Below are 25,375 nucleotides of genomic sequence, written 5' to 3' on the forward strand. Positions count from 1 at the left end.
GAGAGGGTTGATACTGAGCACTCCAGGAAAAGCAGGCAGCTCTTCCTCCCTTACAGAATGAAAGGAGTGACAATTAATGGATCCAAACAGGCCATCTGCAAAAAAAAAAAAAACAAACCACAAACCCTCTCACTGAAGAAATGTCACATGAAAAAAACCCAACACGAGAAAAGCTTCAGTGCTGTCACAGCATCACTTCATGTCCAGCGCTTCCTTATGGTTTCTGGTTCGTGGCTGTGCCACCCCTAAGCTAAACCCTGTTGCCAGCAGGGAGCGGGGCTCTACATTTACCATATCAATCAAAGGGGAAACCCCACAGGGTCATCTCCAGCCCTGCCACAGCTTGCTCCCTATCACCTTGTCAGCAGCAAAGCCTAACCTGCAGATATGCCCCAATGCTTCCTCTTCTCCCTGATAGCATTCATCTATGCTTTGCTGTTATGTTTAAGGCTTGGACAAGGAGAGCTAATTTTGTGATAGAACAAAAGGAAATGGCCTTGTGAAACCTGGTTTTAACAAATGAGCCAAAAAAAAATCACGCTCAATCATCACGAATGCCCTGTGATGCAAGCTCAAGAGCTCTACATCTTGCAGACAAAATTTGCTTTGAATCGCTCCTGCTGGTGTTTGCAGCCCAAGGATAATGTGATGCTCTTTCCACATCGCACTAGCTCCATGCCCAAGCACATATGGTCTGGCTAAATAAGAAGCCTCGGAAAGGCTGTCAACAAGACTAGAGGAAGGTGTGCATCTGTGCAGAAACATATGCGTGCCCCGACACCACACGCTGAGCCACGCAGAGGCTGTCATGCCCAGAGCCTCACTGCTACCTGCCCAGGTGTGGCAGCAGCAGCACGGCACAAGAACATGGATTCTGCCGCCAGCTGCTTCCACACCTCTTCCCTCACTGCCATCGTGCAGCAGAGCAGTCTGCCTCTAAGGTCCCTCTTGCCATGGTATCTAAAGAGGATGCTCCCCTTAACACCACCAATGTGGGCTTTCACAGTGTAGCTGCTGTTGCCCTGATTGCGTACCTGCTGACATGACTGCCTGAAAGCATTATGCACATCTATGAAAATCTCCCCCGATACTAAAAGGAATGGAATAATCTACTATTGCAACTCACATCCCTTAGAGAATTCTGCAGTGAAAAAAAAAAAAAAAAAGAAAAGAAAAGAAAAAAAGACTGGTTGAATTTGATTAAACCTTTGGAACCCCTCCAATATTTCCAGTTATTCCATCTGTAGAAACACTCTACTGGCACTTGGCACATTTATAGCATTAACTGCCTTCTAAATCAGCAGCAGTTCTGCCTAACAATTTGGCATTTGCACATTGCCTTGTAAATTACCCACCTTACATCTCTGGGTATGAGGATGGTCCCCTCCAAAAACCCTATTACTGCTATATAGAAATTCTTGAGGAAGAAATTATCTTCTTATGGGCTTGTTTTCTGACAAAAAATAAGGGGGGGGGAGGAGGGGTAAAGGGGGGTGGAGATGGCATTCAGTGGGCATGGTATTAACACTGTGGCTCATAGTGTTACTATGGCAGTAAAATGAAACCCAGTGCAACCAGCTGGTTGCTACACTGCTATTAGATCCTCTTTTCTGTTTTTGACCTTTCTAGAACACTCCGAAATGCATTAATCTATTCAAAATCCATTTAGGATCTAAAGCACGATGCAAGGTGAAGGTGTTTGTGAAGCAGTCTTTCTATCGGGCAGCGCTTACAAAACAATTACAATTCCACAGCCAAGGATTTACTTGCTTTTGTGTGCTGCTACAACGGAAACGGGAACCAGGTTAGGAACGACAGCAGATCCAAATCAAGCCACAAAGCAGCAGGAAACCACTCAGCAGTATCGGCGGCAATTTGTGCATTTCTTGCTTGAAAACATGAACAGGGAAGGTCGGCTTTGTTACCTCCCCAGCTGCAATCACATCTCCTCTTTTGTCTATCCAAATCATCACAGGCAAAAAATCCCCCTTCCCAAACAGCTCTCAACCCCACACTCTTCTGAATACCCTTTCTCCTTATCTTTAGCCATACCAGACCTATTCTTCTTATGCCTCCCCATCAACACAGTGTAGGAGAATCTCCAAAGGAAAGGCCCAGCTCCTGCAGAACAGCCTTTCCCTGGCCCACTCCCTGAGCTCTGCTTGGCTGCCTCCTGCTTGGCCAACATGCTGCTTTGTCATGGAGGGGAGATGGACAAGGCACTGCAGTAACTCTCCCCTTGCCATTTGTTTCTGAAATATGCCTTAAAGATTTTTACACGTAGTATGACCCTGTAGCTTTAGAAGCCCATGGTCACATGAAGACTTTAAGATCGTCCCTGTGCTGTGCGTGACAACTGCTTGGAATCTGACGCAGTGCTCAGACACTTCAGATCTCTGTGCTTAAGAAGTGCAGGCTACTATTGTTGGGGCTAAAAAGGAATTTCTTGCTTCCTACTTTGCAGGTTCAGCTCCAACACGCAGAGCTATACTCCTCTGATCCCATCCGCTGCAAGAAGCAGTGACTCAAACTGCCTTACTCATTGCTGCTCTTGAAATTAGCGATTTAGTTAATGCTCCCCATGCTAACATTAACAAAAAATTGCATTTTCCTGTTCTTCCGTATTCTACCCTCTTCCCTTGCTTGGTGTGTTTCCTATTGTAACTCCAGGAAGGACTGATTTCTCTTGGCTGCACTTCTCACCTAACTGCAAGCAGCCACCTGCAGCACTAAGGACCCACCACCTCCTTCACCCATTGTCAGAGATCCCCCAACCACAAATCTCACCCTGAGTTGGCCAGACCCTGTGCCCTATGCCCTGCTGGCACTGGGTGTCCCAGGGACACCAAGGGACATGCAGGTCCCTGAGCTCATCCACGCCACTTGGTGTGCCCCTTGTGCCAGCGCCCAGGAGTGCTGCCAAGGTCAGAAGGGCTCCCACAGCACCACCAGCCATGTCTCCTGGCATAGCAACAAGCAGGATCTGGACCTGGAGGCAGTGAGATCACCTGAGCTCAGCACTTCCACCAAATGGGCTGCTGTCCAATAAAGGGACAACCCTGCAGCCCCGCTGCACTTGATGAAAATGTCTGCTCCCTCACAAAAAAAAAAAGGTAAAAAGGAAAAAAAAAAAGCTCTCCCTGCAGCCAGCAGCCAGCGATGCATACTAGATGACTGCCTTCTCAACATGAGAGCAAAAGGGCAAATGAATCACATTACACTCCATGAATAAAAGCGGTCTTAATGCAACAGCTACTTAATGACTTTGTTTTCAACGTGCCAGGCAGCGCTGCCTCATTTGCATGGGTGCTGAACACCCCCAGTCCCACTGCAGGAATGGGAACCACCAGCCCCACACCTCAAGGCTCCTCCCTGAGCCCCCTTCTTTCTCAGGGGTCCCCCAGGAGAGTTTCCTGACTTAAAAGCTGGCAGTCCCGCAGACACAGCTTAGTGGGCATGGTGATGGGGTGATGGTTGAACTAGATGATCTTAGTGCCCTTTTCCAAGCTTAATGATCCTGGCTGTCTCCCTGCAGCTCAGCCAGCATGCAAGGCAAGGGCAGCAGGGACCGGCACCATGCAGTGGGTCCAAGAGCCGGGCTTTCTGCCAGCAGGAACATTGCACCCTCCCCTGGAGGAGAGAAGAACCTGCAGAAAGCTCTGATGTCTGTTGGTGAAGTATGTCGGCAGACAACCCCTCCAAAGCAATAGCAGTCCTCTGGCAAACAAAAAGAAGTCCAGTGTAAACGATGCATTGCCAAAACCTTTTCCTTTACTGTAAAGTACTGCTTAATTTCATCCCTTAGGCATCTATTATCTCACAACCCATACTATTTTTCCAGCTATTACTGCTTAATTTTCCCCATCCAAAAAGTATGTACAGACACAAGCCAATTTCCCTCATGGCACAATTGTTTATGAGAAACAAGCAGATGTTTTACCAGGGTCCTAATGACCAGGCCATGAAGTGATGCTCCCCAGCCCCTTGCTGCTCCCCTGCAGGAGGGGGTACAGAATCTGAAATCTCTCAAGGTAGAGAATCTGAAACCTTCTTATGATGGGGAATCAGCAGTGCTACTGCTGGTGAGATGCACCCAAAACAGACTCACAGAAAGCCTGAGCTTTCCAAACATCAGCAAATGATGGCACATATCAGACAAATAATGGCACATAAACTCAGGAACTCGGGTCAAAAATGATGGAAACGTTCATAGAATATGCCTTAAGACAGTTGCAAACTATTGCAAAGGCAAAAAGAAAGCCAGCCAGAGTTCCTAGTGAAAGCACAGGTGTGCAGTAAGAGAGAAGGCTGGGTGTTGATTCAGAGCTGTGTTCCCACAGGTATTTTTCATTCAGAAATACTGCAGCCTGTAAGTGCAGTTTGGGTTAAACATTTTGCTTAAACATTGCTGACACTTCTCCTTTTCGCATGAGGATATTTAGAGCAGCTTTGAGATGCTCAGTGCTTGTGGGGCTCATGCTGCACTTCCCATCAGCAAAGCTCCCACATCTCAAAGGTCTCCCAGACAGCGGGCAGATGTGTGACAAAGGAAGGGCAAGGGAAAGCATTTCCTAGGGACCAGCAAGCTCTGGAACTGGTCTGGCACCCCTAGCCTGCCACCCAGCTGTGCAGATGACCACCTCCCATTGGGACCCTGCAGCAGCCCTTGGGGCTCTGCTAATGTGGTTCTGCTTTGCCTTCACTGAGTACTTCATTCGCATTTCCTACCATGGCAAAAGGCATCACTGCTGTTTTCCGCTCTGTCGCTATCCTGCCTTTAGATGCTCAATTAAAAAGGAAGCTTAAAAAGCAGCTGCAAGCATCAGCAAGCATCAGTGCTTGCAGGCACTCCTGTCTTGTCCAGGGGGTGTTACCGCAGCAAATAGAAATTGCAAGCAGAGGCCGCATGGCCATGAGTCAGGGAGGCAGAAAGGCGTGAAAGCAAAATGAATGGAAAGGCAACAAACCTGCAATATTTCAGTGCCGGCCCTGAGCTCCTGGCCAGCTTCCATCTATCAGCACCACCAGTGCCAGGGAGCTACTGGGGCTGTAGTTACTGCATGCCAGGGGCAGCATCAGGCTATGGCCACCACGTGATACTGCTGGGGCCACCATAAGTGACAGCAAGGGTGAGGGACGCACACCTTCCTTGAGATCTCTGTGCACCTGTGGGAGTGACCAACTCCCCTCAGCATGGTGGGGTGCTCAGCAGCCAGTGGGGAAAGGGCTTTTTAAAGAGATGTAAAAAGAGGATTTGGTATTGAAACACACGCCACAGATGGTGTAGCAGACGAGGATTAATTCATGAATCATATTTCTAAAGTGATACAATCTCTCTTTTCACTTCCATGCTTTCCCTTTTTGACTCAGAAGCGGGGATCTGAGATGCCCTGCCCAGATATGAATTTTGCATGAACAAACATTGCAGGGGAAAAAAAAAAAAACACCACAAAAAAAAAACAGCAATAAAACAGAAAACCCAGATGTGTAAAGCGAAGTTTTCAGATCCAAGCAAATACATATCCTCTCTGTCTAGGGAAGAAGGTGCATGGAAACACAATACGTGCAGGGTACGCATCAAGTGTGCTACTGGCCCCACATGGAGCAAAAGGCATCAGCCACATTGCATGGTGCAGGCGCCCACCATTCCCAACTCACTCAACTCTGCTCGCTTTCTCACCTGCAAAAGGTGCCGCTACCCCTGGCTTTCATCACCAATTCAGCTTTCTCAGTCAGTTTGACAGAGCAGCTCCATATATACTTAACAGCTTTGATACGGCGCCTCACGCTTACTGGTACAGCTTTACCCTGAACACAATGCTTTAAGTTAGAATAAGGGCGAAAAATTACTTACCCTTAAATTACTTCAACCTTTCTCTGCTTTGTGTGTGATGTGGGCTTCTCTTTTGGTTACTATTTCCAGATTTGGTCTTTGGGTAGGTGAATGGAGGAGGAGAATGAAAGGAGTTGTATTTGATGACGATGGAGACTGCAAAATAAAGAGAAGCACTTTAGTGCGGAACAGGCCTCTCCGTACACACACATCAGATTAAATTAAATTAAATTAGCAACACCTACATAAATGCTTTCCACTGTTTTTATGCACACGTACAAACATCACAACCACCAAAAAGCAGCACTTCCCAAACCACACAGATGCTGCGGTCAGTCATGGAAAGAACCAGGACTTCTGGATTGGGACACAGAACCACGCACTAACACTGCAGGAGTACCAACATAACACCCAACAGTGCTTCCCATAAGCAGTGCGGCTTTCAGCCCCTGCCCACCAGCCTCGGCCAAACCCTAAGTGTGCTAACAAAGGCAGGAAGCTTTTCTGTTCTGTTTAGGAGAGTGGGGAAGGGAAAGCACAAATGAATAGAGCTGCACGAGGACACGGAGGACAGCGCAGAAACAAGAAGCTGGGTCTGCTAACCCAGCACCTCCACATTGTTACGCTGCAACGCAACGCTGCTGGGAGCGCCCAGCAATGCATGTGTTATCATTTCTTTTAGTGCTACAAAACATATTTATAAATACGTGAGGAAATAACAACATGGGGGCTGCTCAGTGCAGCCAGGAGTGCATGTAAAGGGAAACCTGCAGGCAGGAGGATGCTCAGCCAGATACCACGGATTCATACAAGGAACAACATTCAGAGGCAGACACTGGCGTGCAAGACCACGTCTGTGTACAGCGCCCTGTTTGACACCAAACCCAAGTGTAGGGAGAACGCAGAGGGTGTTTGATCTCCATACGCTCTGTTGCTTAGTGAGACAACTGCATGACCTCAGGTGGCCTTGGGCTGCCTTGGACAAAATATGATGGGTGGAGGCAAGCAGGGAGAAGAAATAGCTTCTCCTTTTTCATCATTGAAAGAGTTTCTGTATAGCCAGCCTTTTACAGGCTGTTATTTCAGATTGATCTTTAGGGTTTGTGATGGGGAAACGGAAGATGGAGGAGGATTTCAGCAGGCTGGAGCAGACTCAAAGCCATAGGCACACTGCAAATGTTCCCTGACAAACTTCAGCTGCTGGCCCAGGCAGGTAGGAGCACAGCAGCATGCACCATCACCACTGTCACTGCAGGTCTGTGCTGCCCATAATGAGCAACAGCACAGAGATCTGGATTTGGGTATAAATAATAGAGCAACATAAGGGAACCCGAAGAGGCAGATCTGCTCTTTCCTGCATCATCTCTTTCAGATTTTTAAGCCCATTCCATCTCTTCCCATTTTGCAGCTTCATTTTGGCTCCTTGCTGCGCCAAACTGTTCCACGTTCACAAAGCAATGAAACCGAATAAATAATCACAAACTCACATGCAAGAACTCCGAGAGCTGTGAGGGAAAGAAGAGAGGGTATCAGCAGATAGAGACAACTTGGAGGCAACCTGAGGTTTGGTATTCTGTGTCAGCCTGACACACAGGGGAAATAACCCTTTAATCCAGTGCAGTGTATTTCATTTACTGTAGTGTTATCCAGTTCGAAGATGTTATGAAAGGAATCCCCAGAGAGACTTAAGACTTCAAAACCAGCCTGAGTTTGAACTTAATTCCACCGTTGCAAAGGCTGCAGCCAGGGAAGATGACCTTTTCTGTACCTTGCATGCCAGGAGCCATTCTGCCTCATAATGTCACGCCAAATTAGAATATTCTCTTTTTGTTTTATGCGGGATTTTGTTTTGTCTTTTCTTTTTAATTAAAAGCATCTGTCACTATTAATGAAACAGCAAAAAAAAAAAAAAAAAAGAGAGAGAGAGAAAGCAAATCAATAACCCAAGCAGACAGCAGGTGGTGGGGCCGGGAGGTGGCGGGGCCAGGAGGTGGGGTGGTGCTGGGGGGCCCTCCTGCCTGGGAAAGGACAAAGACACACTGAAGCATGGGTCTCCATGCTGCTGAGCTCTTATTGGCCTCACCTGCAGAGAAAGCTGAGATGCATTTTCAAGATGACTGTAACTCTAAGACGGCGGAACAGAATGTGAGGATGGCTTGTGGCGTGGGCTTCCCTGCAGACCTTCGGTGTCGGGGCCCTGCAGCAGTGCTGAGCATTCCCCATGCACCAGGAACATGCCCAGAATTGTTCTCTTGCATGCACCACAACCATGGGCCTTCCTACTGAGAGGTGAAAGGCCAGCGTGCACTCACTGCGGCTTAGCATTCAGATTTAGTGTGTAATTAAATGTAAATGTGTGTTTTTCAAAATCTGCTCTCACGCTGAACAGTAAATTAATTACAAAAAGTCTTCATAATGTGAAATTATTTAGCCCGCTATATGCAGTACAAATAGCTTTATTATATCATTAATAATTAGAAGTGTTCAGTCAGCACAGTTGAAAAAAAATGTAAACGAAATATGTCAAGGATATGTTCCTTTCTATTCTTCCTGGTTTCTAATGCCTTATTTCATGGTAGATAAGTGAAAAATCTCTTTACCTGACTTAGTGAGAAGCTCATTTACTCATGCAAATTTAAAACCGAGTGTCATAATACAATGAAATTATAAAAACATATCAAGCAGAAGTTAGCGAGTCACTAAATTTAGCTCCTAGTGGAGCTCAGCTTGCCTGGCACTGCAGGTTAGGTAGGGACCAGCTACCACACACCGTGTACTTACATGCAGTGCACCAGAACCCTGTGGAAGCGCATGGGTGGCACTGGGCAGGTGTGCCACCTTCCCCTGACATATTGCACACCATGCTTCACCCCAGGACTGGAATACACTGAGCAAAATGCATTATGAAGCACCCCAGCACTGCCCATGAGCAGACTGCAGCCTAGGCAGGACGGCCAGCTGTGCTGTGTTACCTGCAGGCAGAGCAGGGACACTGCAGCCCCAGGCCAGGAGCCATCTCGGGGACCCAGAGGAGCCCGGTAGGGGGCTGAAGGCTGGGACCCCACCACTGCTCCCACAGCATGATGGGAAGTGGAGATCCCCACGCTCCTGAGCCAGCAGAGAGACATGGAAATAAGATGCTGTAATAATACGCAGGACGAGAGCGAATGGAAAAACATCAAGTTCCATTAAGTGCTGTGTTAAAGGTTTGCAACGGTCTCCAGACAAGCCTGCTGATATTCCCGAACCTTTATCGATCCACAGGTCAAACCAGAAACAAAACTATCTATTTTAGAAAACAGCACTTGGAGCTTTTCCTGCAACCTCTCAACGAAAGCATCCTTCCCTTCCTTGCTCTGCCACAGTGGTCCTTCCCTGCACCGCGCTGTCACCGCCCCGTCCTCCTCCCACAAATCACAGCCCCATAGGAGGAGGCAGGGAGACGTCCTGCACAAGAGCTGCAATTGAGGTGGTATATTCTGCGCCCACGCGGGGCGCGTGACACGGTGCTCGCTGCATTTTGCTCTCTTAGATTGCCACAGTTGTCAATTTTATTTTTATCCTGAGTTAGATATGAATCAGGAATTGCAAAAGACAAAACAACACACTGCAATCATCCAGCGTGCCAATTAAGCTCAAAGATACCCGGGAAATCAAAATTAAATGCCATATCTATGAAAAGAAACAGACAGCTTCCTCAGAAACAAAAAAAAAAGCCCATATTACAGGAACGCATTTGTGGCAGGCCAAAAATGGATCCGAAGCAGTTCTGCAACTTAGTGTCATCCCTCACATCTGCATACTGTAGATCTTCATCAAATTGTGTATGTTTTTGCACATTTATCATCAAGATTTATTGAAGTTGATTCCATAAATTTCATTTAGTTGTTCAGTGCTGCTATTTGTTTCCAAGGCAACAAACGCACTTTGCCAAAGCCTCGCAGTACATCACGGCTGTTCGGGATTTGGGGGTCCCTGCCCCTCTAGGCACCCACCGTCATCAGGGATGGGTTCGGATCCACACGCTACTCCCAAGCAAAGGCAGCACCCAAAAGCTATGGGCTCTACCAGCCAGGAGGCAGTTTGCTTGACACATGCAGGGCCCACTAAGGAGGAAGGCAGTGGGCTCAGTGCTGTTCCCACTGTGCTGGGGAATGTTAAACAACATCGTGCTGTCCTCTGCAGCTGCACAATGACAAGGAACAGGCGTACTGCTGGCCTGAGATGCAACGAGCAACCTATTTCCACTGTATGAACCCACTGCTCTTATTATTATTATTCTTGGGCATACAAGTGTTATGCTCTGTGCATGGCATCCCTTGCACTACCAGGGTGTCACCACAACTACAACAAGCCACCAGATCTGGGGGCCCAGACTGGTAGCCTCACTGCTGTGCTCATGGCCACAGATTCTGCTGTTTGCAAAGGAGCATAGGATGCAGCCTGTCCCAGCATTAGTTTACATGAGCACCAGTGAAAGGCAGTGCCGATGCCACAGCGCATTGGAGGTGCTTAGCTCTGCACTTGTCAGCCAGGGTATACTACATATAATGTAAGAATCCTCTATCCAGCAGCAGTAAGAAGGTATAACCAGCCATAGGTAACACCCGTGCGTTATAAAGGCTGGTGTTTATACCAGGCTTTGTAAGCACTGCTGTTCTTCTCACAGATCACCCAGCAAGGCCACAGGGACCAGAGTGGGATTTACCGGGCAGCAGCACACAGTGCCAGGGAGCAGCATGTTCTCCCCAGCAGGAGCCAGGGAGCCATGCTTGCTGCGTGCTGCTCACTCCCTCCTCACAATAAACACTGTCTGTACTCTGATGCGCTGCTTGCAGGCTGCCAGCCAGGCAAAACCATGCAAGTGACACAGCATAGGGGTATCTCACGGACCCTCGCACCTTCCTGCTCATGGGTTCCATTCCTATGAACCATCAGAGGACAAAAATGCTCAGGAAAAGGAATTCCCTCTAAGGCTATTTACTGGGGTGGTTGTGGCAAGGGCTAATTCAGGAGCTAATGCAGGGCTTTGGTGAGATGAAAGGAAAAGCCTTAATTAAAATCAGTTTTAAAATGCATCAAGATTTTTTTTTTCATCTTGTTCAGATTAGCAGCCATCCTAAGAGTATGCTGTGAATTGAAATGCATCGCTTCTCCTCAGACATCATGACACGCAAACCCAGGACAACTTAATAAAATACATGTGGGAGTAGAGTACACCTCACAGTAACCACAATGATTCAGGCTTCCTCTAAAACACAAGCAGTGCCTCTGTTTTGTCCGAACTTCATCTCCTCTAACCCAGCTCTGAATAAACCCTCCTGGAAGTGAGCCATCACTATTGCAGGGCACAGGCAGCACAAGAAAGCCAACAGTGAGGTCTGACATTGCACCAACATTCTGCAGGGCAGAAGACATTGAAAGGAGCAAGTTTACTGAAAGGCCCCTGGCTGGGCTTTGGGCCCTTGTCCCATCTCAGTGCAGGAGGGCTGGGAAAAGTTGTGTTTCCACAGTGGGCTGATTTTTAAAGAAAATGAATTCCCAAATAAAAATCACTGAAGCTCTCAGCGCGTTTGTAGCACACACATGAATCTCAATGGAGATGAAATAATGAGAGATCAACAGTGCATGATAAATGCAATTTATCATCCGGTCCCACAAACCATAGCTCAGCTCTCCCAAACCCCGTGTGCCCACCGCCACCTTCTGCAGCAAGGTTTTGGGACAACAGCCTAGGAGCTGTAGCCATGGCCTCGCACCAGCGCATCCTGCAGTGAACAGCAAGTACAGAAAGTAGGAGTCTCCTTACCATAATCCCAACTACAAAAATCACATTGCTCTTGCCAAAACCCTTCCTGCTTGGTTTGTCCAGCAGCTCCTGTCCTTGCTGTCTGCATATACTGTACCATCAGTATGGTATTGAGCTTTCTTTAAGAAAAAGAAGAACCGAATCAATTTCTTGAGAGGATAAACTTGCAGCTAAAGGGAAAAACTACAATTACACTTTCCAGCCATGAAAAGTAAATCAGATGGTACTGAAATCCCAGCAGAAAACACAGATTAATTAAAGTCTGCACTTTCTAAATCTGCTATTCAACTAAACACAGCTGTTAAAAAAATGATGCCTTTGCTGTAATTTTCACATACATTCAAACCTCTGAAATCCAGTGAAAAACACTATTAAGTACATTTGGTTAGCTGCTTAAGTTGCATGGGCAAAGAAACTGCACATGTATGTGGCAAGGACCCACTGATGCATTGGTCTGCTCCATGCCAGACTTCTTTTGCACATGCCCCATATAAGGAACAGGAATCAGACATGGATACAATGACTGACCCTAATGGGCTCCTAATGGCCAGTTCAGATCTTGTTTCCCATTGCAGATTTCCAGCAGTGGGGTAGGCTGAAGGATGGTGACCACCTGAAACACTGTGGCTGCTGCAGCAGGTAGGGAGCTGCTGTGACACCCCATGCACTTTGGTCATGTGCCTGCTGCAGCCTGTGGTGCAGGCAGGGCACAGCTGACAACGGCACACCATCATGTGAGAAGAAACACAACAAACCTGAAACAAAAGCTTCCCTTCTCTGTTTTCCGCCTCTCCAAGTCAACATCAATGATCAAAGTGGAGAGCTCCTTGCTCTGTCACAGAGAGAAGTGAAATTGCCCTGATTTGAATGCAACCTAAAATGCACTCTGCAATTCAACTCAATCATTATGAACTTACTTCACAGCCCCAGCACAGCTGTTCCTCCCCTCTGGAAAAGAAAATAATACTTGAACCTTGCTTCCTTTTAAAGAGGGAGAAGGTCTGGGAGAGCCCTCATTTCCTCTCCATGTTTCTGAAATCATTGTTGCTTAAAATACCATTAGCGTGCTCTAATACAGTAAAATATTAATATTGGCAATAACTCCTCACCTATATCAGACCATAAAGCCTCTCCTCATTTGGACTCGTGGTGGCTGCAGTGAATGGCATCTGATGGCGAGTGCTGGGTACAGCTGAATGCAGCACTGTGCTGCATGGGGCACCACCAGCACGGGGATCCACACAAGGACATCCTGTTGGAAGCAGAGGACGCGGACCCATCACCTTCCCACTGAGAAGGGCTGCCAGGCTTGTGCCAGCTGCCATGAGATGACACCAAGCACCTCACCTGCTGCTATTGCTGCTCCACGTCATCCACCTACTGCCTGCCTACCTACCACAAGTTCCCGAAACATGAGAAGCTACAAGAAAAAACAATTAAACCCAGGCACGCACCAGTAAAAAAAGAACTATTATTTTTGCCAGGAATGAGCAAGATGCACTGGTAGCAAAGGACTTCCTATAATCTTCTATTACAGGGTGAAGGTTTTAATAAAAAGAAATAAAAAGAGCTCACATTTTGATCTTTTCCCTGAGCTAGACATGGTTTAATTAGTTTGATCTCATTATGTAAACTGGAGAGGAAGAAAGAACGCCATTAAAGCAATATCCCACTGGTGAATGAGACAACCTTGACATCAACCAAGATGTGTTCCTGGAGAAGCTTCCCTTGCCTATGACACAGGTTCCACACCGCTCCCAGTCCCAAGACCTCCCTGAGCCCACTCACGCCCCGCTCCCTCCCAGCTGGCACTCCAACCAGCAGCATTCCCAGTGAGCATTCACTGACTCGGTTGTATTCAGCCCCAGATCATTCAGCATATTACTCAGAAAAGATCAACTGGAACTAAATACTGCCATAATATACCCCATCTGTTAAAGTAGATACTGCTGTAATAACACATTTAGAATTCAATAAGAAAAGAGAGAATTACAAACAAGGTGTCCATAATGAGCCTCAATATAATTATTAAACCAGATAAAGTAGGCCTGGTTTTCAATACAAGAAAGTTATTTGTACCTTAATGATAATGAAATGTAAAAAGCATCTGTAATTTCCGCTGAAATGTATTGCAGAAAGTCAACTTAGTGCACGTCACTTTGTTAAGACTATTCTTATTATTGTGCTTGCAATGACAGCAAAATGCTTCTTAGTTCCAACTCCTGGGATGTATAAAAATATGATTAGAGCGCTATAACAATACAACAATGGATTAATTTGCCCAACCATTGCATTTCGGATCTGACAGAATTTTATGATTTATTTTACCAACTGAAAGGTGGTTATTTTGGGATCCTGGCTCATAACAAAGTGGTGCAGTGCAGCATTCTGAAATCATCTTTCTGCTCTGGCACCGCTATAAGGTGACAGCAATGCCAGGCACCCAGTGCTGTATGCCAGTGCCATGGCATGACACAGCTGGGACACGGCCTGGGCTACTTGCTGCCCACTCACAGGGCACATGTGGCAGCTGTTCTTTGCCTGGTGAAGATTTGGGGCACGCTGAACGATATTACCTAGGTGAGGAAAGGAAAGTATAAAGAACTAATCAGTGTCAGACAGTGCCACTAACAATGTAGACCAAAAGGTGTTGAGAAATCTGGCATGAAGGGCGAGCAATATAAAGGAAAATAATTAATAACTCATCTGCTGAATGTCAATGGGATCCAGCCTCTACAACTGCAAGATTAGCACAGAATAATCAGAGATTATTAGCAAATTCATGTGCTCACTCTTCAGTTAAATTGATGCAGTTTAAAAGTGGGTACAAGTTGCCATTTTGGCCTAAAATGGGGACCAGAACGGGGTTTTCTAACACACACAAAAAAAGCCCCTAGGACCTCAATCACAGCGCTATTGAAAAGGAAGCGAGTGTGTGTTGCGCACAGAAATCCCTACGATGCTGGCACCGCCCACAGCAGTGCGTGCTGCAGGCAGGATGGCAAGGCTTGCTCTCCTGCATTTCCTTCACTACTTCCTTCCAGGTGCCCCTGCCCTGCCCCAGGCACCTCTCCCATTCATTCTGAATAGAAGAGCTCCCTAATTTGCAACTCCAGCAGACGTGCCACGCTCTCACCTCTTTGGCAGCCCTTCCCACTGCACTAGCATTGCGCTGCAGTTGTGCAAGCATGGTAAGCCTGCGTTAAATCTGTGCTGCCAGGCATAGAGGAACAAATACTTCCTTCACCACATAAGAACAGCTGGCAGGTCCAGGTCTAATGCTGTGCTATAGGAAAAGTGTTCCGGCAGGGCTTTAGAGACCAGCCATGCTTTTTGGGAACACCACCCAGAACCACATGTCCAAAGCCGACCCCACATGTGCTGCACGTCCCCATCCGATGGCACTGCTGGGGCTAAGAAGGGGCAACCGGAGCAAAACATCCCTATTAATCACAGTGAGGAGGTACAGAAAGGCAAGAGCAAAAGGATCCTTCCCCGGCCCATGCCTGCTGCCTCCAGCCAATGCACCACGCTGCAGCCGGGGGGCACACCACGCTGACACTGCAAGGACTGAAAGCAATAGATGCCTTCTACAGACTTACGCCATCACATGCAAATAAAGCTACTACTTCATTTCAGGATCATTGTTTCACTAATATCCTCAGCTTTTAAGCAATGAGACTTATTATGAAGCAAATTGCCCAAATCTTGCGACAGACATTCTTTTTCCTAAAGGAGATTTTTAAGGAGTAAGAAGATTATTCTCTCCTGATATTCCCACACAATTCTATTTACTTTGCAATTAACTTTTATGCTTATTATTAGGTTTTAGAAAAGTGAACTTGGCCAAGTATAAGCACCAGATGCCCTTCTCACTTGAAAGCTGAAATAAACTGTCCAGAATATTCCAGGTAGAGGGGAAAAACAATGGGGCCAGGCTCAGCAGCCGTCAAGATGTGGTTGTTGCAAATTAATGAAGTTTTCTAAGTATATAAAGCTGCAATTTGTACAGAAATACCCAACAACAAACAAAGAAAAAACTGCAGAATGATCAAGTTCCAGATCTTGTTTCCTACAGAGTTTTGGGCAGGGTAGCTGTTACAGGCTTCCAAGCAAGATGTGCAATCTGCATCTCAAAATGGGCACCAGACAAGAAGGGTGGGTCTAAAATCATCTTGAGGGATACTCTGCAGCTTAGATCCATTTCTGATATCTCAGAGGAGTTTTGGCCATCCCCACCCTGCAGATATACAAGTTAGATAGACGGATGCCATGCATTTCAGAAAGGAAGAAGAGAATGGAGATGTGCGTGCATGCATCTGCATACAACATCTTCTTAAAACTCTTCCTACCGCACTTCCCACATGAAATCATATGAGCTTCCATTCATTACTAGCAGAGCTCTTGCTGGATTTGGATGATTGCCCAATTGCTACTGGTGCCAGAAACCCAAAACATCAGAGGGGTGATTCATCTCGTGCTGTGACAGTTCTGGAACTGGGGTAAGGGGAGGGGAAAAACAACACACAAAACCCCCAGATACAGTGATTGAGCCCTCTGTGTGCTTCCCAGCCACCTCAGCAATGAGGAAGCCAAGAAGAAGGCAGCACGCAGCCCCCAGTGCACCCCTGAACTGCCTACCTTACCAGAGGGAGCTCCTCGCAGCAGCAGTAAATACAGCTTCACCTGTGTTTTCTTTGTGTGCCCACAGCAGCTAATCATCGTAACAGAGCAAACCCGGAATGTCTGTGCTGGCCCAAGGTCTTCCACATAGATGCCGTTTAAGTCTTGTTTATACGGTGCTCACTCATCCAAAGAGTTAGCAACAAGAGAACAAGAGGGGCTTTGTACCTCCATGCTCTGCTATGTTAAAAATTGATTTAGCATAATGGTTTCAAAGAGATTAAAATCCAATTTTGTAAATCAAAGCAAGAACTGTACTGAGTCACTTCTACAGAGGCAGAGAAGAACCTGCTGAATTCTAAAAATGACAGTCGCAGCCCTGATCCTCTATTAACGCGGGGAAAGTAATTAACCAATCTAAGCCGCAGTTTAATAAGCTGTATTTTACTGTATGCATCTGCTCTTTATCCTCACACCAATAACAAGATGTGATTTTTATCTGAGGTGTAGAAGACAGTCTGGAGAAGGAGAAAAGCAGCGCCTGGGTTAGCCATGGCTGCATTGGTAGTGTCATTCTGAGGCCAACAGGAGCTGCTTGCTCCTCAGAACATGTGCTAGCATTTGGAATGAAGGTTTGAATTGAATTATTCTGGTTCTGTAAATTGCTTTAGCATCAAATTTCATTAAAAAAAAAAAAAACAAAAACCAACAACAGTAGCAACAAACAAATGGGTAAAGCAGGACAAAATGAGATAAAATAAATGGGCTGTGCAGATGTCCTAAGAAGAACTCCAACATAGGAACTACCTCCTTCAAGGAAAATGCATTTCCTTTAATACACTGGATGCGCAGATCTAGCTGTGGAGAAAAATCCACACATTCAGAATCATTTATAGCACGTATCTTTGATGGTTATGGCATCTTTTGAAGAGAAATGCAGAAATACTTAACAGGGCCTGATGTGCACCACGCAGCACGGAGATGCTGTGTGATGCAGACAGCCCAGGACTCATTAGATCCTTTAAACAATTTTTGCAGCATTTCTCACGAGCAGTTCAGACATCGCATCAGTAATTCGCATATGAAAACGCAATTTGAGCTTTAAAGAACATCCGAAGCTTTATAGAGAAATGGAAGAAATCGCAGACATTCAAGCTCATGTATTTAAAACAGACAAGGCGGAGTTTGTGGTTTTATCATTTTGTTCTCTTTTAGAGGGACAATAATGGCATTTTCCTGCATTGCTTTTAATGCAGGAGTTAGCCTTATTTACTGTGTATTTCTTACCTAAATCAAGAACCCTGTGCTACTGTGTGGAAACGTTTTGCATCTATCAGCATTCATTCTCCAGTTCTACAAAATCCCAGTGGAAAGACAAGAACTTTTCTCAGGGACAAATGTACGGATGCCTGGGAGGCATAGAAATGGGCAAGAGGGAGAAAAACATCTCCTACAGACATTACCCTACTGGATTTTGAACTGGGAGCGCTGAAGAGCAAGTTTTTGAAGTTTCCCAAGAGAACAGAGAACTGAAGGAAATTTCGATAGCAAGCAAGGCATTAAGCCCTTGTGGCAGCCAGCCAGCACAGCATCAAGGGCCCCGGCCAAGGGGATCTGCTAACGTGGGGATAACTGGCAGTAACCAGGAAGAATGGTCAACTCCAGCATCTAACAGACATGCACAGTCACATCGTGCTGCCAGCAAAAGGACTCTGCCCTTCTCCTACAAGACTGTGAGAAACACCTTGGGAACACTGCCTCAACGTGCATCAGTTCTGCACTCTTGTTCTTGTCTTCTTTGTCAAGAGCCTTCAACACACAGAAGCAGCTCTGGTATTAGTTTGAGGACAAAATGCTCTTGCTGTGTGAATGGCTTGCTGGAGGGGTCCCCTTGGAGAGCTGCTGGCTGCCATGTGCTAGGGATGTCCCAGGCTATGACCCACCACCATCAGCACAGGAATGTATGGTACCAAGAGGGGACCCGAAAGAGAGCCAGTATGCAAATTGTAAAAAATGAATATTTAAATAAAGCATCAATTAAGAACAGATTAACTCTGTCAATCACTGTTCACCAGGATGAGGGCATGCTGCAAAGTGTGATTCCCAAAGGCAAGCAGCCTGGTGCCCCACAGGTCAGGTGCTCACTTTCACCACTGCTTCCATTTCGTTGTCAGAGTCAAGCAAAGATGGTTTTCCCCTAACCTCTCACTCGCTCACTCCAAGCACTCGTATTCCTCCTGCTCCCAAACTGCAGCAGCTGTTCATGCTGCTCCCCAGGCAGGACAATCTGCCCATTTCCCTTTGCCTTTAATGAGAAAAAAAAAGAAAGTGAGGATGCAAGCGGGGAAAAAAAAAACAAACCAAAGGCAGTCAGGAATTGGCACCTCCATCAAATGCACTGTCATGAGTAACATAAAACCAAACAAATACAAAGACTCTCAGCTGTGTCAACATGTTTTGGAGGGCTGCTCAGGGGCACACTGCAAGCAGGGGCTGCCCAGCCCAGGGCTGCCTCCTCCCACAGACAACAGCATGCAGCCCCCAGCCCCGCCTCAGAAATTCGGAGAGCCCAGATCTGATTCTCATCTACTTTGTTAAATTTCTGCTAATTGCTTTTAACGCACTTCCTCCGCCAGAGTCTTTATAGCTTAATTCCTCATGGGCATTCTTTCTGGAGTTTTACTAAGTACAGAAGGAAAATGAAATCTAACCAACGTGCCGGTGATGTAATTGCTAATGGCCTCTGTATCAAATGCACGCAGGGTTGTGTTGGTTTGGTTTTTTTTTTCCTTGGCCACCAACTGCCTTCATCACATTTTGTAAGATCATGAAAACGAAGCCAAGGAAGCTGCAGTCCTATAAATACTATGGAGCAGCGAGGCTCAATATGATGTAATGCAGTCCAGTATCATATAATTAGCACACTGGAAAGTACAGTGAAAAGACATTGGACTGAAATACTGAAGCTCAGGCTTTAATAAAACACACATCTTCCCATCTAAGACTAAGATATATTGTCACCGCAAGCTGCGGAACTTCAGATCATCTCCAGTCTTCAGCAAGCCACAGCTAAGAAGAGTTAATGCATTTATACATCTCAGACAACAAGGGTGTAAGATCTATAACCCTAAAACAATATTATGCATAGAACACACCTTTTCATCATTACACATTAATAGATTTGGGAGGGAAAGTTGGAGGGGTGGTGTTACGTGTCAAAATTAATTATAATTCCAATAAGCTGAAATTCAACAGGGAAGATCGGGTTGTCTGAATTATGGTGTCATCAGCAATGAAAAAAACATCAACTGGAAGAGGCTGCAGCCTTTTGCTGCAAATCAAATTAAAAACATCCTAGCCCAACCCACTGCAGAGAGTTTCAAGTGACCAAGGGTGGTTCCAAGACAGCCTGAAGGTGTCTAGGATGCAATCCGGTGCTGCAACTGCTAGAAACTTCACTTAGGTCTTGCTTTCTGTCATGAGCTTACTAAAATCTGGGACCAGTGGCCGCAAACTATGTCAAGTCAAGAATACTAGGTTGTTTGCTTCCCTTGTAAGTTAAGCCATAAAGGAAACACAAGCTCTATTTCCATAGGATGTCCTCAGTACCTCTCCAAACCTGGCATCCCCAGACCAACCCACAAAGCTAGAAAACGGAACTCCACCAATTCCACCTGTGCTGACAAGGCACGACATGGTAAACAAGGAAGAATACCATGATTTATGCAAAGCTATTGCAATAAAATCAGAAGAAAACAACAACAACCCCCACTGTGTACCTTCCCCAAACCCAAAACGTTCAGTACGTGTATGTGAGAGCTGGGGTACCGGCAACAGTACCAGGAGAGGAGATGAGAACAAACAAGTACTGCCTGGACATTTAATTCTCAGAGTCAATTAAATGCTAAAAATAAAATTCCGCATGAGTTAATGCTAGACAAAAGGATTAAGGAACGAAGGACTTATTTATAAACATACAAACAAAAACCTGGTTAAGAAGGAGTAGGAGAATTAATGAAAGAAAAAAATAATAAGAATAATAATTCCAGTGTGGCTAAGAAAGGGAATTCCTCTATTAAATTTGTCTTCAAAAGTAAATTAAGAAAAGATGCCTGCACTATCAGAGCACGATGGTGAGCTTGTAAAAATAGCCACCACTGAAGGGGAGAAAAAGGGAGTGTGTGGAAAACGCAGACATCTGCCAAACCACTCAATCTGTGCAATTAACCAAAGGAATCAAGTGTTGTTAGTTGTGAAGAATTACTTTTTAAAGGGAAATTTAGCAAATTCCTTCAAAACATAAACGTAATGCCTAAGTCTGAAAATCACTTCAACGGATCGATGCAATTAGCTTTCATTCCTAGTAAGAGAAAGGAAAAAATATTAGGAAAAAGCCACTCTGTTGTGGGTAGCAGCTCAGCAAGCTACAAGAAGTGCAAATTTGCTGAGAACACCTCGTTATGCACATTTGGTTTGTTAGAGCAAATAATTTATTTAATGAAAAGAAGAAAGGAAATGCCACATGGATTACGGCAGCGTTTCTGAGACTCGGTCCTGAAATTAAAAGGAAGAAACACGCAAGATGTGAGCATCCTCAATTCTCCCTGTTTTAGGAGGAACTGGGATTTGGTGCTTGTAAGAACTGAAGCCAATTGACAGTGATTTTTAGTCCAAAGGGCAGAGTTCGTGGAGAACCACGGCCCAGGGACACTTTTCCACTGGCACAACATAGCATTGCTTTGATCGACTGGGACGTCTTTGATAAGGAAGGTGACCACCTTCTCTCAGGACCGCCCTTATCAACATCACTCCTTGCCCTATCCAGGAGCTTCCAAGCCTGCCAGATTTGAAAGAAGATGGAAAAAAATAATACAATGATATTTCTTTTTGTAAGAATAAACCTAATATTGAAGGGGATATCGCCCAAAGTCCAGGCACACTGAGATGGAGATGCTGGGAATGCAGCGATGCAGGCAGGGAGGTGCAGAGGCAGAGGGCAGGAGGCTTGAGATGAAATGGCAGAAAGACGAGGCAGCTAAAAAGACAGCTTGGTTTCAGAGGCAGAAAACACAGAAGCAGGGATGCTGCAGTCTCCTCTCTCTACAGATGTAATTAATCCATAAATGGAATAATGTATTCACTTCTGGACACCTCATTACCAGAAAGTCATTGACAAATTGAATAGCGTACGAAGAAAACAAACCAAAAAAAGAAAGTCTAAGGGTTTGAAGGGAAAAATTTCTAAGGAAAGATGAAAAGATCTGAATACGTCCGGCTGTAAGCAAGAACCCAGCATAGCGTGATAAGATACATATCTGTGTGCTTCAAGAGTGTAAACATCAAGCAGAAGAAACCAGCATGGGGGGCTGTTAGGAGGAAAAATGGAATGAAATTACTAAGAAAGAAATCTTCAGACAGAGAACTCCTTGCTCTGTTAGGATGCACAGTTAGCCCTCAGGGGATGCAGAACACGTGCCAGTGCAAGAGAACCAGGCTGGGGCAGACAACATCTGAACAAAGGTACAGTGCAGAGAGCTGTGCACCGGCCAGGACTGCGCTGGGAACTTCTATTTCTGGTTTCTGACATCAGCTTCTTTTACAGTGATACAGTGATGCAAAATCTATTAATGGATTTTCACTTAAGTACCTTAATGTGAAAGAAGGGTCAGGACTGCCAATTGAAATAAAAGGCAAGGCATATAGGCATGGCTCCCCAGAACTGACCCAAACTAAAGGATTTACTTCTGTCCTCACTCACGCTCCCAAAGCTCCAACTCACTGCTCATGTCAAACACACTGCAAAGGCAAGCAAAGGGAAAAACGTTAGCCACATTCAGGGTGAGGTAATGAAAGCTGATGCATCACAGCCGTTTGTTAGCACATCCAACAGATGCTGCTTTAAGTAACCCAGACTGCTCCTGACCATGCCACAAACCCCACTCAGAAAACAAACCTGCCTATCAGTCCCATTTGCCATGGAGGTCCTGCTGGCTCACACTGAGCCCTTAAGTCTGGAAGCATTTGATCCCAGCACATGGCTCCTCTTCTGCTTACTGAGCATACCAAGTAACTTCAGCCAGCATTATACTGAAAGAAGATAATTTAAATTAGATTAAGCCAGACATAAGCCTACAGCATTGTCTAATGACTGCTGTCAATAAACCAGCCCCGTGCCTACCTTCTGCAGCACAAACACAGCCCACAATAAGGACAGCAACTTGTTAAGCAACTCCACTCCAAAAAAGCTACTAGGAGGGATGGTAAACTTTCGTGATGTGAAAATACCAATGTTTGCTACTTGCAAAGACCAGATTTACAGCGAGCCTCAGCCAAGCAGTTTGTTTCACACCTTCAAATTTAAGGGGAACAGTGTTCTCCACTGGAAAAGGCGGCCCAGAAGTTGCAATAAAGCAGACACAGAAACGTCAATCAGCGCCGACGTGGAGCTGTGAAAGCTTCCTGAAGGAAAGCACAGCAATCCTGCTAAGCTGCCACCCAATGTAAGGACAGCGAGTGAGAAACAAGCGCCGCATTCAAGAGGAGAAGGCAGGGGGCCAGAGGAGGGGCACCTTAATCCACCTGTCCTCAGGGTCACATTAAAGGCAAGGAGAGCAGAACTGTGCTGCCATGCAGGGAAGGTGATGCTGCACGAGGTGACCACAGTGGGTTGCCCCTGGCAGCCCCCCATGACAAGGCTCCCCTGGTTGCTAACAAGCCTCCTTCTGCTTTTGTTTCAGTTGTTAAAAATTCTGTGCAGCGCAACCAAGTTTCTCCATATGAATTGTAGGCTCTAGAAAACAAGATGTTGCAATGACTTGGATGACACAAAGAACATCTTGCTGTGTCCTTAGGGAAAGGAAAAGAGGAGAAAGGAAAGAAAACACACAGGAAAACGTACCAGTTCCTGTATAAACCTACTTGACACTGCAGGCAAATTCATTTTTTCTACAACCCCGCGTGCAGCGCAGCAGAAGGAAGGCGGTGGCAGTGAGGGCTGCTCTCCTCCTCTAGGAGGAGCCAACATGAAAATTGGATAATTTTTCATTATTTCATCTAAATAGGAAAAAAAGGCACACCATAAAATGGCACGGGACCAGGAAGGGAGAAGCAGCCTAAGAAAACAAAGAAAACAAAGAATAAAAAAAAATAAAAATACGAAAGAAGTGGGAATTTTCATTCAATCCAAAATTGTTTTCAAAGTATCTGAGCGTTTTCCTTCCGAGTTCTTAATTTTTTTAGTCTCAGTTTCTCACGGAGCTCCAGCAGCAGCTTACAGCCGCTCTTATCACCCCATCAGGAAAAGACAGCAGGCTCGGATTAATTTTTGAGGAAAGCTGCTTTCATGCCAATGCACTTGGCAATGCAGAATGCAAGACGAGCTATCCCAAAAACACGGTATTTATGAGAGGAGTGGTTTCTAAAATTTTTTTCACTATGGATACTGAGAAGCAGTACCTGACTCCTCTCTCATGCACAGGTTTGCAGCTGATTACCCTCAAAGGTGCCTGGAGCAGCTATTTCCCAGAGCCCTGTAGCAGAGCAGTCCCAGACGGACACTTGCTGTCACTGCTTTCCAAAAACCACGGAGATGCATTGCACATGGAAAACACACTTTTATACCTCCAGGAAAAAATAAAGCATTTGCCCGCAGAAACAGAAAGATTCTCTCGGTGCCATCATGGTTCTAAGATTTAATTATCTCAGCTCAGAACTGCAGGTATCAATGCTTCGGAGACAAAGAACAAACAAGGCAATTATTCCCAGAAGTCCTTCTTTTTCCCTCTAATAACCATAAGGGTTACAAACATGCAGAGGTCAAAGAATGTGTAATAAAGAAATTTATTTCCAATTGGGATGCGCGGAAACCTTGCACTAAAATGGTGGAAGGGCAGTGACGTGAACCTCAGTGGAGCTGAGATTAACGCACATCTAAGCATCACACAGCCCATCACAGAGCCACGTCTGAAATGACAAGGAACAGAACTAACAAGCGTCCTTCCAACAAACACAAACCCTTCGTTTCTCCAGCTTCCCACTGAGCTGTGCCATGCACACCTAGTGCTGGCCTTGCAAGTGAGCAGGGCCCTGCTGCATGCACCAGGTTCTCCCAGAGTGGAGCTTTTAGGTCTAAACCTCTCTGGGGTCTGCCCTGTCTAATGGCAATGGATTGGATTTCTCCTTCAGTGACTAGCATGGTCCTAAGACTCCCTGTGAAACACTGACTTGAAGGGCCCTAGCCCTACACTACCAGTTTGATGCACGCACAGCATGAGGTGAGGGGAAGCTGCAGGTAGCAGCCGAAACCCTCAGTCCATACCTATAAGGCAGTGTGGGGCAGTTTCTGTGCCACAGACACCAACAGAAACAGCAGCTTCATTAGCCCTCATCTTCTTGAAGCAGTAAGGCTACCCGTTACTTAAAAAAAAAAAGGAGGAAAAAAAGAAAGGCAGACAAGCTACACACAACCACGCAGCGCTGCGGCTTACTCTGAGACTAAAAATACACATGCCCTACCTCCTGTACAGTAAGTCTCCATCGGCTTATTTTTCTGCAATACCAAGCTGTAATATTTTAAGACACAAAGGCAGGAAAAGTGCAATTCTGTCCAACAAGATGGGGAATCACCCCACATATTCCCACAGCCTCAATTCTAGTGGCACATCCTCAAGACACAGCACAGAGTCACCAACATCTCATCCAAGCACCAAAGATGCTCTTAAATAAAGACGTGAACAATGTGAACAGTTGGAAGTTTTATACTTCTGACCTTCTGAAAGTTTTGGAAAAACACTTATGTTTCCCTACTATTCAATTTACAAGGAGAACATTTCATTCCAGTGTTCAGGACTGCCACCTTCTCAGCGAGAAACCCACCACACATGCAGAAAGTTACTTGGAAAGCTCATGAATACAGCAACATACAGAGTAAAACGAACACTTGATTCATCCCATACCATTTTATGCAAAGTGTGCATTTTCACAACCGGTCCAACCTCCTTGCAACAAGTAGGGACACCTATGTCACCATCAGGTGCCCAGAGCCCCGTCTGGCCCAACCCTGAGTGTCTTCAGGGATGGGGCATCACCACCCCTCTGGGCAAACCAATCCA

The 25,375-nt window shown here is 45.9% G+C and overlaps 1 protein-coding gene across 4 annotated transcripts in view; it reads right to left on the minus strand.

Moving 5' to 3' along the window:
• NEXMIF (neurite extension and migration factor) overlaps positions 1 to 25,375 on the minus strand; it is a 113,171-nt gene that overhangs the window by 30,853 nt on the left and 56,943 nt on the right. For all 4 annotated transcript variants that reach the window (XM_015860659.2, XM_015860660.2, XM_032444228.1 and 1 more), the window contains exon 2: positions 5,855 to 5,989. The gene's annotated coding sequence lies outside the window, so the exon portion shown is untranslated. The remainder of the gene's footprint in view (positions 1 to 5,854; positions 5,990 to 25,375) is intronic.

This window comes from Coturnix japonica, chromosome 4 (genome assembly GCF_001577835.2).
Source record: "Coturnix japonica isolate 7356 chromosome 4, Coturnix japonica 2.1, whole genome shotgun sequence".
Lineage (NCBI taxonomy): Eukaryota > Metazoa > Chordata > Aves > Galliformes > Phasianidae > Coturnix > Coturnix japonica.